This window comes from Staurois parvus, unplaced genomic scaffold (assembly GCF_062004578.1).
Source record: "Staurois parvus isolate SC_StPar_1 unplaced genomic scaffold, SC_StPar_1.0 ptg000597l, whole genome shotgun sequence".
Lineage (NCBI taxonomy): Eukaryota > Metazoa > Chordata > Amphibia > Anura > Ranidae > Staurois > Staurois parvus.
In genome coordinates this window covers 2,358,121-2,373,216 of record NW_028318393.1, presented here as the reverse complement: position 1 = coordinate 2,373,216, position 15,096 = coordinate 2,358,121, and positions in this window count along the sequence as shown.

Genomic DNA, 15,096 nt, shown 5'->3' with positions numbered 1-15,096 from the left:
ATCGGTCATTCAGGTAAATGCTTGCTTATAGCAAAGTAATTCTTTGCTATAAGCAAATTGAGTAAAAAAAAAAAAAATACTGATCACTTCCCCAAAGTAGTACAATGTTACTATGGTAACATTATACTACTTTGGTCTTTGTGAAATATGAAAAAAAAATCTTAAAAAAAAGATACAAAAATGTAATAAATATTTAAAACTAATAAAACTTTTTTTTTTAAATTATAATTTTTTTTTCACCAATCAGTGTCCCTGATCACCCCCATGCCAGTTATACGATAATGCTGTACTGCACTGGTGACAGTATGTAAAAAAAAAAATAGTGAAAAAAATTTTTTAATTTTCTGAAAAAGTATGACAAAAAAATTACAACTTCAAAAAACTCGCCATGCCTCTTATAAAATACGTTGGACTGTCTACTTTGCAAAAAGGGGTCATTTGGGGGATATCTGTACTGTTCTGACATTTTTGGGTCTCAAGAAATTAGATTGGCTGTCAGTACTTCAGGATTGATCAATATTCAGATATATACCATAGTTTGTGAACTCTATAACTTTTCTACAAACTAAATAATACATCCTAATTTGGTTTATTTTCACCAAAGACATGTAGTAGAATACATCTTGGCCTAAATTTATGAAGAACAATTATTTGCAAATTTTTATAACAGAAACAAAGAAAAACGTGGGTTTTTTTTTCAAAATTTTTCGTCTTTTGTTGTTAATTTAGCAAAAAATAAAAACCCCAGTGTTGATTAAATACCACCAAAAGAAAGCTCTAGTTGTGTGAAGAAAATGATAAATTTAGTTTGGGTACAGTGTTGTATGACCGCGTGATTGTCATTCAAAGTGTGAGAGCGATGAAACCTGAAAAATGGCCTGGGCAGGAAGGGGGTAAAAGTGCCCCGTATGGAAGTGGATAAATTCAATCTTCTCCAGCAGTTTGTAATTCTTTCTACATAAAAAAATAGACCTCCAGGGTCTTTAATATGGGCTAAAATGCACACACTAGGTTTCTTAAAGCCATTTTTTATAGTATTGATATGTTCATTTATACTGTTTGACAATAAAAATGATGGTCCTACCCATGTACTGGAGGCCACAAGGGCATTCCAGTACCTAGATAACATTATCACAAGATATAAATGTATCAGTTTTATTTGTACGCATGGATTTTGATCTGAATTCTATTCTTTTTTTTATTAAATACCATTTACATGGCTGGCATCTGTACAAACCCTCTTGGTCAAGAAACATAACTGTCTTTCTTGGGGGGTCTGAGATATTATAGACTATTTTAGTCCTTAATGCTGGGGCCCTCCTATAAACAAAATTATTTATTTTTTTTTAAACTTCATCAAAGTCCTACCTCTCAAAAGAATTGACCAATGCTTCCTAACAATAAGCTCTATTTATATATATTGCCTATTGAAGCATGTGATGAACGCCACCTCATGTTATTGGTTGTTACGATGACTGGGTTGTATTAATTTTTCTATATTCATTAATTTACGCATTCTTCTAGTACTCTCTAATCCTCTATCACAACCTTTCTCTCTAAACCTCTTGATGAGTACTTCACTTCATCATAACTGTGCCATTTCACATTAAATTGGATTGGATGGGGTTTGAACCGCAGCCAATCCACATGACATGTGAAATAACATTGTTTCCTATGGTGCCTGTTCAAATCTGTCCAGTGCACTGGCTTTGTGGATTCAGTGCGGTTTGGAAAACCGCACTGAATCCACGATTCCGCACTGAATGTACGATTTCTGAGCAGTGCCTTCAGGTTCAGGTGAGGATTACATGCTATTGACTTCTATGGGAACCGTTTCTAAACCACATATATGTGAACAGGATAAAATCCTGACCTAATCCTATCCTGCACCTGATGTAAACGTGGCATGAACCGCTGAACAACTACTTCGTAAATTAGCTTTGAAACTTGAGCTTAAATCTGCACCGCACATGTGTAAATCAGCTCTAATTCTTACAAATTAGCTTTTATGTATACTTTTTAGCCATAATGAATGATGACAACTCTTTACCAGAATAAAACTATTCCAGTCAGTGTCCCTAAAAAATGTATTACAGCTTATCCTACTAAATCAAGAAAGTTTACTTGTTCTGTATTCCAATTCCCAGTAAACCATATACCATATTTATTCTCATTCATATGCTTGATGAAATTTTACAATGTTTCTATGGGACACACTATTATGATGTCATCAATAAAGTGGTTGTACATCCTCAAACTCTGCCATTGTTTGCAATAAATTTCATGTTCCCATTTATTCATAAATAGGTTGGCAACACTAGTTGCATATTTAGCAATCATGACCATGTCCTAATTTGATTATAGTACTGATTATTATAACAAAATTAAATATTCTCTATTGCCAATCCTAGGCTTCTAAAATAAAGGCGATCTGTGCTACTTTCAAATTAGACTGATTTACTAGTGTCCACTTAACTGCATCTAGATCAAGGTTGTCCAAGCTTTTAACCTTGCTGGGCCTCATTGGAAGAAGAGAAATTGTCTTGGGCCACACATAAAAAACACTAACACTAAAGATAGCTATTGATAAGAAGAAATCGGGCAGATCATTAGTTAATGATCACTGATATAGATAATGAACCTATCGCTATTTCGTTGATATCGCTAACATTCGTTGATATGCCTTGAATTTTTCTGAATGGTTTTGCATATGATGGATGCAAATGGATTGGATTTAAACCATATATATGACACTGTTTCCACCTGTCAATAAATTATACACACCATGTTTGGAGGTCAAATGGCACTGCACATCACCCCAAAAACACCATACCAACAGTGAAGTTTGGAAGTGGGAACATCATGGTGTGGGGCTGTTTTTCAGCATACAGTACTGGCAAACTTCATATCATTGAAGGAAGGATGAATGGAAAAATGTACCAAGACATTCTTGATAAAAATCTGCTGCCATCTACCAGAATGGTGAAGATGAAATGAGGGTGGAAATTTCAGCAAGACAATGATCCCAAACACAAAGCCAAAGAAACTCTCATCTGGTTTCAAAGAAAGAAAATAAAGCTGCTAGGAACGCCCAACAATCACCTGAATTGTATCCAATAGAAAATCTTTGGAAAGAACTAAAGATTAGAGTTCATAGAAGAGGCCCACGGAACCTTCAAGAATTGAAAACTGTGTGGAAGAATGGGCCAAAATCACACCTGAGCAATGCATGCGACTAGTTTCTCCACACAGGAGGCATCTTGAAGCTGTCATTACCAACTAAGCTTTTTGTACCAAGTATTAAATAAAATTTCTGTTATCGTGTTCAATACTTTTTCCCTGTGTCATTCCATTTTATTATACATATCTTAGTTTCTGAACTTAATTGTTTTGGTTTCTTTGTATATATGGATTGCATAGATTGTTACCGACATGTGGTGAAAATAACATGTCAATAGCACCTTTAGAAATATATTTACTGAGAAAAATGATGACGTGTTCAATACTTATTTTACCTGCTATATACATATATATATATTCCCCCAGTCAGGAAAACATGAGTTTACACCACTTACGATCGATCTTTCTGGGGGAGTTCTTGTCTTTGATAATTGATATATGACTGGTATTTTCAGTGCATTAGGGACCAAGTATCTGGCTTCTGTTGTATTCAGGATCTTTTTCTTTAAACCTTTCGTTATTTTTTTTTTAAATTTAAATATTTATTAATTTTCAAATAAATTATACAGTACTCATACTTTAAAAAATCATTGACACACTTATAATACAATTATCACTTCACTTTAACTTATACTCCTACCCCTCCAAAAAACTCTCCCCCCTAATCCTCTTATCCCCCCCCCCCCCTCTTCTTGGGACTCCACCACCTCTAAATTGAAGAGATTATTTTACATTACATTATGCCCCTCTATATTCCACATTTAATTTTGGCTTTTTATATTTTGAAATTCTTCCCATCTATTCCATCTCACATAATATCTCTCCATTTTATCTTCATACATATGGCAAAGTTTCTCCATCTTACATATTTGATCCACTCGGTTGACCCAGTCCTCTACCCTAGGCACCTCACATCTCCTCCAAAACTTGGGTATCAAACCCTTTGCTGCATTCAAATAATACCATATACCAGATTTTTTATATTTGTTAACTGATAACTCTGTACTATGAAAAAGGCAAGTCTCCAGGTCTAATATAATATCAACTTCATTCATTTCCCGAATCAGGTGCACTATTTTCTCCCAAAATTCCTGTATTTTTTAACACTCCTACCATATATGATACATGGTGACTCTACCACCACATCACCTCCAACACATTGGTGAATTCTCTACATTTAACCTATGCGCCACACTTGGTGTGATATACCATCTTCCTAAAAATGTATAGTTCATTTCTACTTCCTGCATATTTACATTTTCATGGATCAATCTATACATTTTCTTCTGTTTTTCCTCATCTATTACCACTCCCATATCCCTTTCCCATTTTTCTATATGGGCCTAATATCTGTGTCTATTTCAGTGAAAATCTTATATATTTTACCCATATTTATATATTTTTTCCCATCTCCCCGTGTTTCCAACAACCGTTCAAAAGGGTTCCAATCCTTTCTAGTTCTTAAGGGTTTCGGAAACTTCCCTACAAAGTGTTTCAATTGATTATACCGCCACTCATCCTTTCTTGTGAAAACTTCTCCCTTTTTCTTTTTCAATTCCTTAAAAGAACCCATTTCCTCCCCCTCCATTACATCCCTTAACTGTGCATCCTCCTTCTTAATCCACTTTCCTTTGATACCCTTTTTACCTGGCGGGAAAAACTCTGTATCCCCTAATGGCATTAACTGTGAATTAAATTCCCATCCCTTCTGTCTATGCAACACATCCCAAACTCATAAAACATTTAAAGTGTATAAACTTGTGCTATCTACTAATCCTCGATATTGTGTGGGCACCCATATGATCCTACTTAAATTAACTTTGCTAAGTACATTTTCAATTTTAACCCAGCTTTTCCCTTTTGGATTATGCGTCCAATCAAAATTTCTTGCCATTATTACTGAATTGTAATATCTTTAAAGATCTGGGACTCCCAATCCACCCTTCTCTTTATTTCTACATAATATTTTATAACCTATTCTAGGTTTTTTATTCCTCCAAATATATCTTGTTATCATTTTTTTGATTGTTTTAAAATATACTTCTGGGAGCTTATTGGTATCATTTGAAATTTATATAAGATTTTAGGAACAATTACCATTTTTATCAAGTTTATACAACCTATCCATGACGGGTTTCCTCCTCCTAATTTCCTTAGTTCCTCCTTAATCTCATTCAACAATGGAATATAATTTAATTTATATAAGTTCTTATAAGAGACAGCTAATTTTATTCCTAAGTATTTTAATTCTTTTTCTCTCCAGATGAAGGGAAATTCGTCTTGTATCTTAATTTTCTCTCTATTTGGGATATTTATATTTAAAATCTCAGTTTTTGTTGGGTTAATTTTTAGATTTGACAACTCCCCATATTCCTTCAGTGTCCTCATTAAGTTTGGCAATGTTATCCTGGGGTTCCCCACATAAAACAGCAAATCATCCGCATAAGCTGCCACCTTATGCTCTGTGTCTCCTATCCATATTCCCTTTATGTCTATATTATTCCTTATTGTAGACAGCAAAAATTCCAATGACAAAACATACAATAATGGAGACAGAGGGCATCCCTGCCTTGTTCCCAAAATACTCTGACAAATCCACATTAACCATGATTGCTGCGGAGGGCACACTATATAACTTCCTTATCCACTCTCTCATTCTAACTCCCAACCCCAATACTTCCAAAGTGTCCATCATATATCCCCAATCTACTCTATCAAATGCCTTTTCGGCATCAATTGAGAGCACCACCACTGGGGTTTTCTCTTTCCTACTTTTCTGTATGAGGAGCAAAGATCTCAACCCATTGTCTCTACCCTCCCTCCCTGGGACAAAACCCACCTGATCCATATGTATCCACTCAGGCATTAAATCTTTCAACCTATTTACTAAAACCTTTGCATATAATTTAGTATCTGTGTTCAGTAAGGAAATCAGTCTATAGCTTGAACATTGAGTAACATCCTTTCCTTCTTTATGGATAAGAACCACATGTGCCTGTAGGGATTCTCACCTCATTTCCATCTCTCCCCCCAATGCATACTGTACATATATATCTTCAATTTGGGTACTAATAGTTCTTTATATTTTTTATAATACCTTACAGCGTATCCATCTGGTCCTGGACTTTTCCCAACCATGGTACTTTTTAATGCTAGTTGTATTTCCTCCTGGGTTATTTCTGATTCTAGGGAATTCATTTGCACTTCACTTAATTTTGATAATCCTGCGTTTTTAAAATATGTCCGTCTTTTTTCGATTTTCCCTGTTCCATCACTATGTATAGAATTAGGGGGGTTAATATTATATAGCTTACTGTAATATTCTTTAAACACCCTAGCAATATCTTTGGTTGAATGTACCAATTCTCCCTTGGGATCTCTTATTTTCTCTATATAATTCCTAGCCTTTTTTTCTCTGCGCCCTCATTAAATACTTTCCAGGTCTATCTCCCCATCTATACCTCTCGCTTATCATTTTATTAAAGACTCTTCTCTTTTCTTCCTCCAACAAATTATTTAGTTCTTCTTTCTTATTTGTTACCCTCTGCATTATCTCTTTTGTTATTCTACTCTTATGCATTTGTTCAAGTTCAGAGAGTTCCTTGAGGAGCCCCTTAATTTTTTCTCTCCTTTCCCTCTTCTTTTTTGCCCCAATTGCAATAAGGATACCTCTGATATAAGCCTTATGAGCCTCCCATACAGTTGCCACTGACACATCTCCTGTATCATTTTCCTTAAAAAATCGCTCTGTTTCTTCCTTTATTTTTCGATCGGTCTCCTGATCCAGGAGAAGTGTCTCATTCAACCTCCATACTATTCCTCCTTTCAACTCTTTTCCCCATATTAATTTCATTGTAACAGGAGCATGATCCGATATTGACATTACTTCAATTTTTACTTTGACCAAGGACTCTATAAGTCAATGTTCCAGCAATATATAATCCAGTCTCGAATACATCTCATGTGCATGTGAGAAAAAAGTATAGTCTCTATCCTTCATATGCTTAATTCTCCATATGTCCACCAATTGACATTCATACCTCATTCTCTTTAATGATCTCAGAGACCTACTCTCCTCCCTTTGCATCCATCTGCAGATCCATACAAAAATTTAAATCTCCTGCTACAATCAAACCACCTTTTTTGAAATCCATCAATTTTTTCAGGACATGTTTCAAAAATACCTCCGGTTTCTTATTTGGGCAATAAATATTTGCTACTGTACACTCTATTTCTTGTAATTTAGCCTTTAAAAACAGAAATCTTTCTTCAGGGTCTGTCACTCTATCCTCCAACTCAAACCTTATATTCTTTGCAAACCCTATTGCCACCCCCTTTGCTCTTCTAATTTTCCTTCTAATTAGCTGATAGTCCTCTTTTTCCATAGCCCATGTCTCTCCTTCTTCTTCCCATCCAGGTATCTCCATTCTCTTCAATTCAAGTTTGTCACAAAAGTCTCTCATATCTTCAGGAAATCTCAAAATTGCTGTAACTCCATTTTTCCATCCGATTAAACACGCCGGGAAGCCCCATCTATATTGAACATTTCGTTTTTTCATCTGTTCTAATACTGGTTTCAAAGATCTCCTTCTCAGCAGTGTCCAAACTGCTAAATCTGCAAAAATCTGAATTTTTATTTCTCCATACTTAATACTTGTTTTTCCTTTGATCTTTTTCCATATCTCTTCTTTGTCTCCATAAGTATGAAATTGTACAATTATATCTCTCTATTTTACTTTACTTCTTTCTTGTTGAAACTTTCCTATTCTATAAACACCATCCAATTTAAAAGTCTCAGAAACAGATATGTCCATTATAGTATTTAACATTTTACGTGTTATTTCCTTTAAATCTTCCCCTTGTGAAATCTCTGGTACTCCTTGTATCCTTAGTTTACATCTCCTATCCCTATTTTCTTGATCCTCCATCTTATAAAGCAGCTTTCTTTGCTCTTTCCTGATTTCTAATGTCCACTTTTCCATTTTCGAGATAATTTGGGCATGATTTTTAACTTTTTCTTCCGTTTCTTCCACTCTAGTTAAAAATTGCCCCAGATCTCTCTGAATTATCCCCATCTCTTGCTTTATTGATTTCTCCAGTTTTTTAAACATTTCTGTCATTTCTTTTTTATTTGGCATTTGTAGTTCCTCTTCATGTTCTTTCACCTCCATTCGCTCTATCGTTTGTTGGCTGCTAGGGGATAGCCTAGGACTATTTTCCATACTGATTTCCATTTCGCTCCTTTCACTTGCTGCCTGAGATCTTTCTGGGGTCACATTCCCCTGTGAAGTATATTTAGTAATCGTTCCTGTTTGGGAACCCTTAGGCCCACTTCCTTTAACACTTTTATTTTTCATGCCACCGGTGAGACTTGCTTCTCTCATTTATTTATTTAAGCGCTGGGATAATTTAGAATTTTTTATTGACCCACTGCTCCTTTTTCTATATCCTTTTCCATGAATTTTATATCTTCTAGGGCCAATTACTTCCCACTTTATCTTCTCCTCCTTCAGACTCCCTGGGAATCACCCCCCTCTACATTACACAGCACACATTAGACATCCTTCTAGCCCAGCCGCTCTCACTCACCTTCCCTTTTCTTCTTATTTCTTCAGGCACTCCTTCTGGGGCTTAGCTTCCCCTTGAATGTGTCCTCTCTTTGGGGGGGATTCCTCTGGGTCTCATGCCTCTATGTCCACCCAAAACGAGCCGGGGGTAAACCAGTGTCTCTCTCCCTTCCTGGGACGCCGGCTGGCTTCCCCACCTCCCAGCGCTCCTCCGCGGCACTCCATCTAGAGACCGCCGCTGTCCGACAGCGATCATCACAGGGTGCCTTGCCTTGTCACCTCTTCACCCGACCAGGCCTCTATTCCTTCCTCCGGGACCACCCCTCTCATGGGCAGCTCTCAGGAAAGTAGACAAGCATCGTCCACAGCTCACGTGGGCACCAGGGAAGGTAGGAAGGGTGGCTGTCGGAGAGTGCTCACACCGCACTCTCCATCGCCGCCATGCTCAGGCCCTTCCCTCCTGCGCTGTTCACAACCAATACACCTAAACCTTTCGTTATTAAACTTGTCTTTCTCTTCATATCTTCATATGGATTATGGATTTTCGTATAACCACAATTCTCTGCCACACATCTTGGATTAAATTTACATCCTCTACAGGCAGCATAGCTGTTGAGCATGGACTTTTTGCCATCAGCAATCTAATGATTTTATTGTGTTTTGTATGTATCATACATTGATTGTATTTCTCATCTGTTTTTACCAAGGGTTTCACCCACCCTGTTTTGTCAAAAAAGCTTCAAAATTACATTCAGTCTTATTGCATAATAGGAGGGTTTAGCTGCATGTTGAGTTACACACAATGAAATGTGTGGCAGGGATAGAATATAGTTTTGAATTTATTAAAGTTCCTATTGGGTGCATACTTTAAACCTAAAAAGAGAATTCTCAATACTTCCTTGGGTAAAATTGCATCAAACTAAAAATCCCCCCCCCCCTAAAATTCTGTTTTCCTTTTGCCTCTTGCCTACATTAGGGACTCACTGCAGTTATTAGAAGCCCTAGTTACACTTGGGACCCGTCCTGCCAATGGTTAGCCATGGATGTCAATTCTTTATATACCTCCATCCCCTATAAGATTGTACTTTTTGCCCTCAGTTACTTTCTAACTACACACTTCAGTCTCCATCATGCCAGTTTATTTTGGAAGGTACTAGCTTTTGCCTTGAACACAATTATTTTTATTCAATAAAGATTCCACCTGCAGGGCACTGCCAGAGAGACACCAGCTTTGCACCCAGTTTTGCTAACTTGGCCATGGGTCACTGGAAAGAGTCCTGCATCTGCAGAAATAATCTTTCTCTGCCCATTTTATTTTTCAGATGCTTTATCAATATATTATCATCATATGGGATGGTTCTCCTAGTACATGACAATTGTGTGGTCATGCAACGCTGTACATAAATTCAATTTTTCATTTTGCCCCACAAATAGAGTTTTCTTTTGGTGGTATATCCAGCACAAAAATTTTAAAAATACCATTTCTTTTTAAATTTAGGCCAAAATGTATTCTGCTACATGTCTTTGCTAAAAAAAAAAAAAGAAATCCCAATAAGTGTATAATTAGTTTACATGAAAGTTATAGTACCTACAAATGGTGGTATATATATTAGAACTTTTATTTAAAAATTTTTTATACTAGTAATGGCAGCAATCAGCGACTTAAAGCGGGAATGCGGCGGGCATTCTGACACTGGCTGGGAACTAACTGCCACTGACATCCCCAGTGACACCAATACAGTGATCAGTGCTAATAAAAAGCACTGACACTGTACTAATCACACTGGGCAGGAAGGGGTTAACATCTGGGGTGATCAAAGGGTTAACTGTGTGCTGTGTGTGTTTTACATTATGTGCTGTGTTGTGGTTTACTACGAAAACATGCTGCTTTGTATTTCTCTGCTGTGCAGAAAAATACAAAGCAGCATGTCCTTGCTGACAGGAGAGAGACCTGTATTGTTTACACACAGATCTCTCCCGTCAGCTCTGCCAACATTCACCCGGCCAAGAATCACCGGCTGGGACCTGGTCATTGACCTGTCCAGCAGCCAATAGCGGCGCGGATAGGGTGACGCTTGCACCCCCTACCCATTTTCATTGCCGATGTAAATAAATGGAGAATATCATCAAGTGCCATTGGGGTATTCTATTGGAAGATCCCAAACTAGGCCTTGTGATTGGCAATAAGCTGGGATTTATCTTCAGAAAGGCACTTAATATTAGAGGGAAGATAGCCCCCACTAAGATACATTCCTTAGAGACCCCCATACTCCACCTGTTAGCTACTTTCTGTAAAATTGACAAGCATGTATTAATCCAAGAAAAGAAAGTGCAAGATGTGTCCCTTTGTTCACCACAAACAGAAAATCTTTCACAATGACAATGGTACTACATACACTCTTGGGCTACGTTCACACTAGCTTTGTCAGCAGGCGTCAGACAGGCGTTTGGGAAGCGTTTTTAACACTTCTGAAACGCCTATGAAAATTCTGCACATGGCAGCACACAGTGCTGTTCACACTGAAGCGTTAGCGTCGTGGCAAAACTGACACCTTGGGGTTTATTTACTAAAGCTGGAGAGTCCAAAATCAGACTCCCTTCTGCATAGAAACCAATCAGCTTCTAACCTCAGCTTGTTCAATGAAGCTTTGGCAATGAAACCTGGAAGCTGATTGGTTTCTATGCAGAAGTGAGTCTGATTTTGCACTCTCCAGCTTTAGTAAATAAACCCCCTCATGTCAGGAGGAGTTGAAGCCTCCCATTCAAGTCTATTGTGAAGCTTCTCAAATGCCTGGCAGGCATTTGTGGGGCGTTTGCGGAGTGTTAATACCATTTAACTTCATTTTAGGCATTTTTGGTGCAGTTTTAATGTCTCAAAAACACGCATAGGGCGTTTGGGGTGCGTTTGAGGAGCATTAAAAATGCTTCCCAAACGCCTGTCTAACGCTATAGGGGCGTTTGGCAAGAGTTAGAAATAAGTCAAGTGTGAACGAGCCCTTAAATCCTTTTTAATGTGCTTTACAGAATGTGTGGCCAAATGCCTCTCATGCCCCTGTGGCTTCCTTTTTGTGAGATGCACCATTCCTATTGTGCGCTACAGGTCTGGTGAGAAAAGGGGGCTCCGTGTAGGAGACATGGACCAGTGTTCCTAGGCATTTCACCCTAAAACATAAGTCCACAGAGGGCCTTGCCGTTTGGGTTATAGAAACTATCCTATGATTCACATTGTAAAGAGCTGCGCAAACTGTTGGCGCTATATACAGTAAGCAACAAAAGTGAGTACACCCCTAAGTGAAAATGTCCAAATTGGGCCCAAAAAGTGTCAATATTTTGTGTGGCCACCATTATTTTCCAGCACTGCCTTAACCCTCTTGCGCATGGAGTTCACCAGAGCTTCACAGGTTGCCACTGGAGTCCTCGTCCACTCCTCCATGATGACATCACGGAGCTGGTGGATGTTAGAGACCTTGCGCTCCTCCACCTTCCATTTGAGGATGCCCCACAGATGCTCAATAGGGTTTAGGTCTGGAGACATGCTTGGCCAGTCCATCACCTTTACCCTCAGCGTCTTTAGCAAGGCAGTGGTCGTCTTGGAGGTGTGTTTGGAGTCGTTCTCATGTTAAAACACTGCCCTGCAGCCCAGTCTCCAAAGCGAGGGGATCATGCTCTGCTTCAGTATGTCACAGTACATGTTGGCATTCATGGTTCCCTCAATGAACTGTAGCTCCTCTGTGCCTTCAGCACTCATGCAGCCCCAGACCATGACACTCCCACCACCATGCTTGACTGTAGGCAAGACACACTTGTCTTCGTACTCCTCACCTGGTTGCCGCCACACACGCTTGACACCATCTGAACCAAATAAGTTTATCTTGGTCTAGTCAGACCACAGGACATGGTTCCAGTAATCCATGTCCTTAGTCTGCTTGTCTTCAGCAAATGGTTTGCAGGCTTTCTTGTGCATCATCTTTAGAAGAGGCTTCCTTCTGGGATGACAGCCATGCAGACCAATTTGATGTGGTGTGCAGCATATGGTCTGAGCACTGACCGGCTGACACCCCCACCCCTTCAACCTCTGCAGCAAAGCTGGCAGCACTCATACTGGACGTATGTCCCAAAGACAACCTCTGGATATGATGCTAAGCACATGCACTCAACTACTTTAGTCGACCATTGCGAGACCTGTTCTGAGTGGAACTTGTCCTGTTATCCCACTGTATGGTCTTGGCCATCATGCTGCAGCTCAGTTTCAGGGTCTTGTCAATCTTCTTATAGCCTAGGCCATCTTTATGTAGAGCAACAATTCTTTTTTTTCAGATCCTCAGAGAGTTCTGTGCCATGAGGTGCCGTGTTGAACTTCCAGTGACCAGTATGAGAGAGTGAGAGCGATAACACCAAATTTAATACACCTGCTCCCCAGTAACACCTGAGACCTTGTAATACTAACAAGTCACATGACACCGGGAAGGGAAAATGGCTGATTTGGCCCAGTTTGGACATTTTCACTTAGGGGTGTACTCACTTTTGTTGCCAGCAGTTTAGACATTAATGGCTGTGTGTTGAGTTATTTTGAGGGGACAGCAAATTTACACTGTGATACAAGCTGTACACTCACTACTTTACATTGTAGCAAGGTGTCATTAATTCAGTGTTGTCACTCGAAAAGGTATAATAAAATATTTACAAAAATGTGAGGGGTGGACTCACTTCTGTGAGATATTGTATATCGTATGAAAGTTCAGGTTTTCACATTAAACACTCTGGCCCAAGGGGCCTGAATAAAAAATTAGAAGCCTATATGACACTTTTGGCTTATCTTTCCTTTTGATATTAATGAAATTTAGTTTTCAAATAGCTCTGGTATATGGACATGTCTGTTTTTTAACATTCATATATATTGAAGGATAAGTTCACCTGTAATAAAAAAAATTATTAAAATGAACATTTTTGTGAAGGTTAAAAAAAACAAAATGTACATTTACTTTTTTTTTTGTAGGAGCCTGAAAAGCAATGCACCATCATCAGATCGCAGGTGCAATGTAGGACTCCTATAGACTGTCAGTGTAAGCAGTCTGCCTGTACCTCATACAGACAGGCGGTTACACGGCAGGAGGAATCAATGCACTACTAGAGTCCGCGCCAGCATCTTTGCAGACCATTGAGAACTACAACCCATCAACTGCAAAGGCTGTTGGTACTTGTAGTTCATTCACAGAACTCTATGAATGAATGACATGGCCACACTTTTCAAAAAGTGACATTGGGGAGAAAATCCCTGGCCCGCTGTCACAAGGAGAGATGGGAAATCAAGGAATGGCTGTAGGAGCGGGAACATGTTACATGTTCTACCCTAAAAACGGGTGTAACATGTTCCCAAAGGTGAACATGGCCTTTAATAATTTTTAGTGTATTTGTTATAAATCTCTATATGAGATACCTTATCAACAATATAAAGTCCAGCTGGTTTCAATACGTTCACATGTGATACAGCAGGTAAAACAAGTGTTGAACATGTCACCATTTTTCTCAGTAAATAGATTTCTAAAGGTGTTGTTGGCATGAATATTTCACCAGGTCTATAACAACCCATGCAATCCATATATACAAAGAAACCAAAACAAATATGCTCAGAAATTAAGTTATGCATAATAAAATGGAATGACAAAGGGAAAAAGTATTGAACACGCTAACTGAAATGTAATACTTCGTACAAAATCCTTTGTGTGAAAGAATGGCCCAAAATCACACCTGAACAATGCATGCAACTATTTTCTCCATACAGGTGTCATGAAGGTCTCGCATCTTGAAGGTACCGTGGGCCTCTTCTATGAACTCTGATATTTAGTTCTTTCCCCAAATTATCTATTGGATTCAAATCAGGCGATTGGCTGGGCCAGTCTAGTCTAGCAACTTTATTTTCTTTCATTAAAAAAAATTGAGTTTCCTTGGCTTTATATTTGAGATCATGGTCTTGCTGAAATGTCCACTCTCGTTTCATCATCATCCTGGTAGATGGCAGATTTTTTTTTTTTTTTTTATCAAGAATGTCGTGGTACATTTTTCCATTCATCCTTCCTTCAATGACATGAATTTTGCCAGCACAGTATGCTGAAAAAGAGCCCCACACTATGATTTTCCAACCTCCAAACTTCACTGTTGATATGGCATTTTTAGGGGTGATGTGCAGTACCTTTTGACCTCCAAACATGGTGTGTATTATGGCATCCAAAGAGTTAAATTTTGGTCTCATCTGACCAGACTATATTCTCCCAGGATTTTGCAGACTTGTCTAAATGTTGTGTAGCAAACTTTAAACATGCTTTTTTTTTTTTTTTCAGCAATGGAGGCT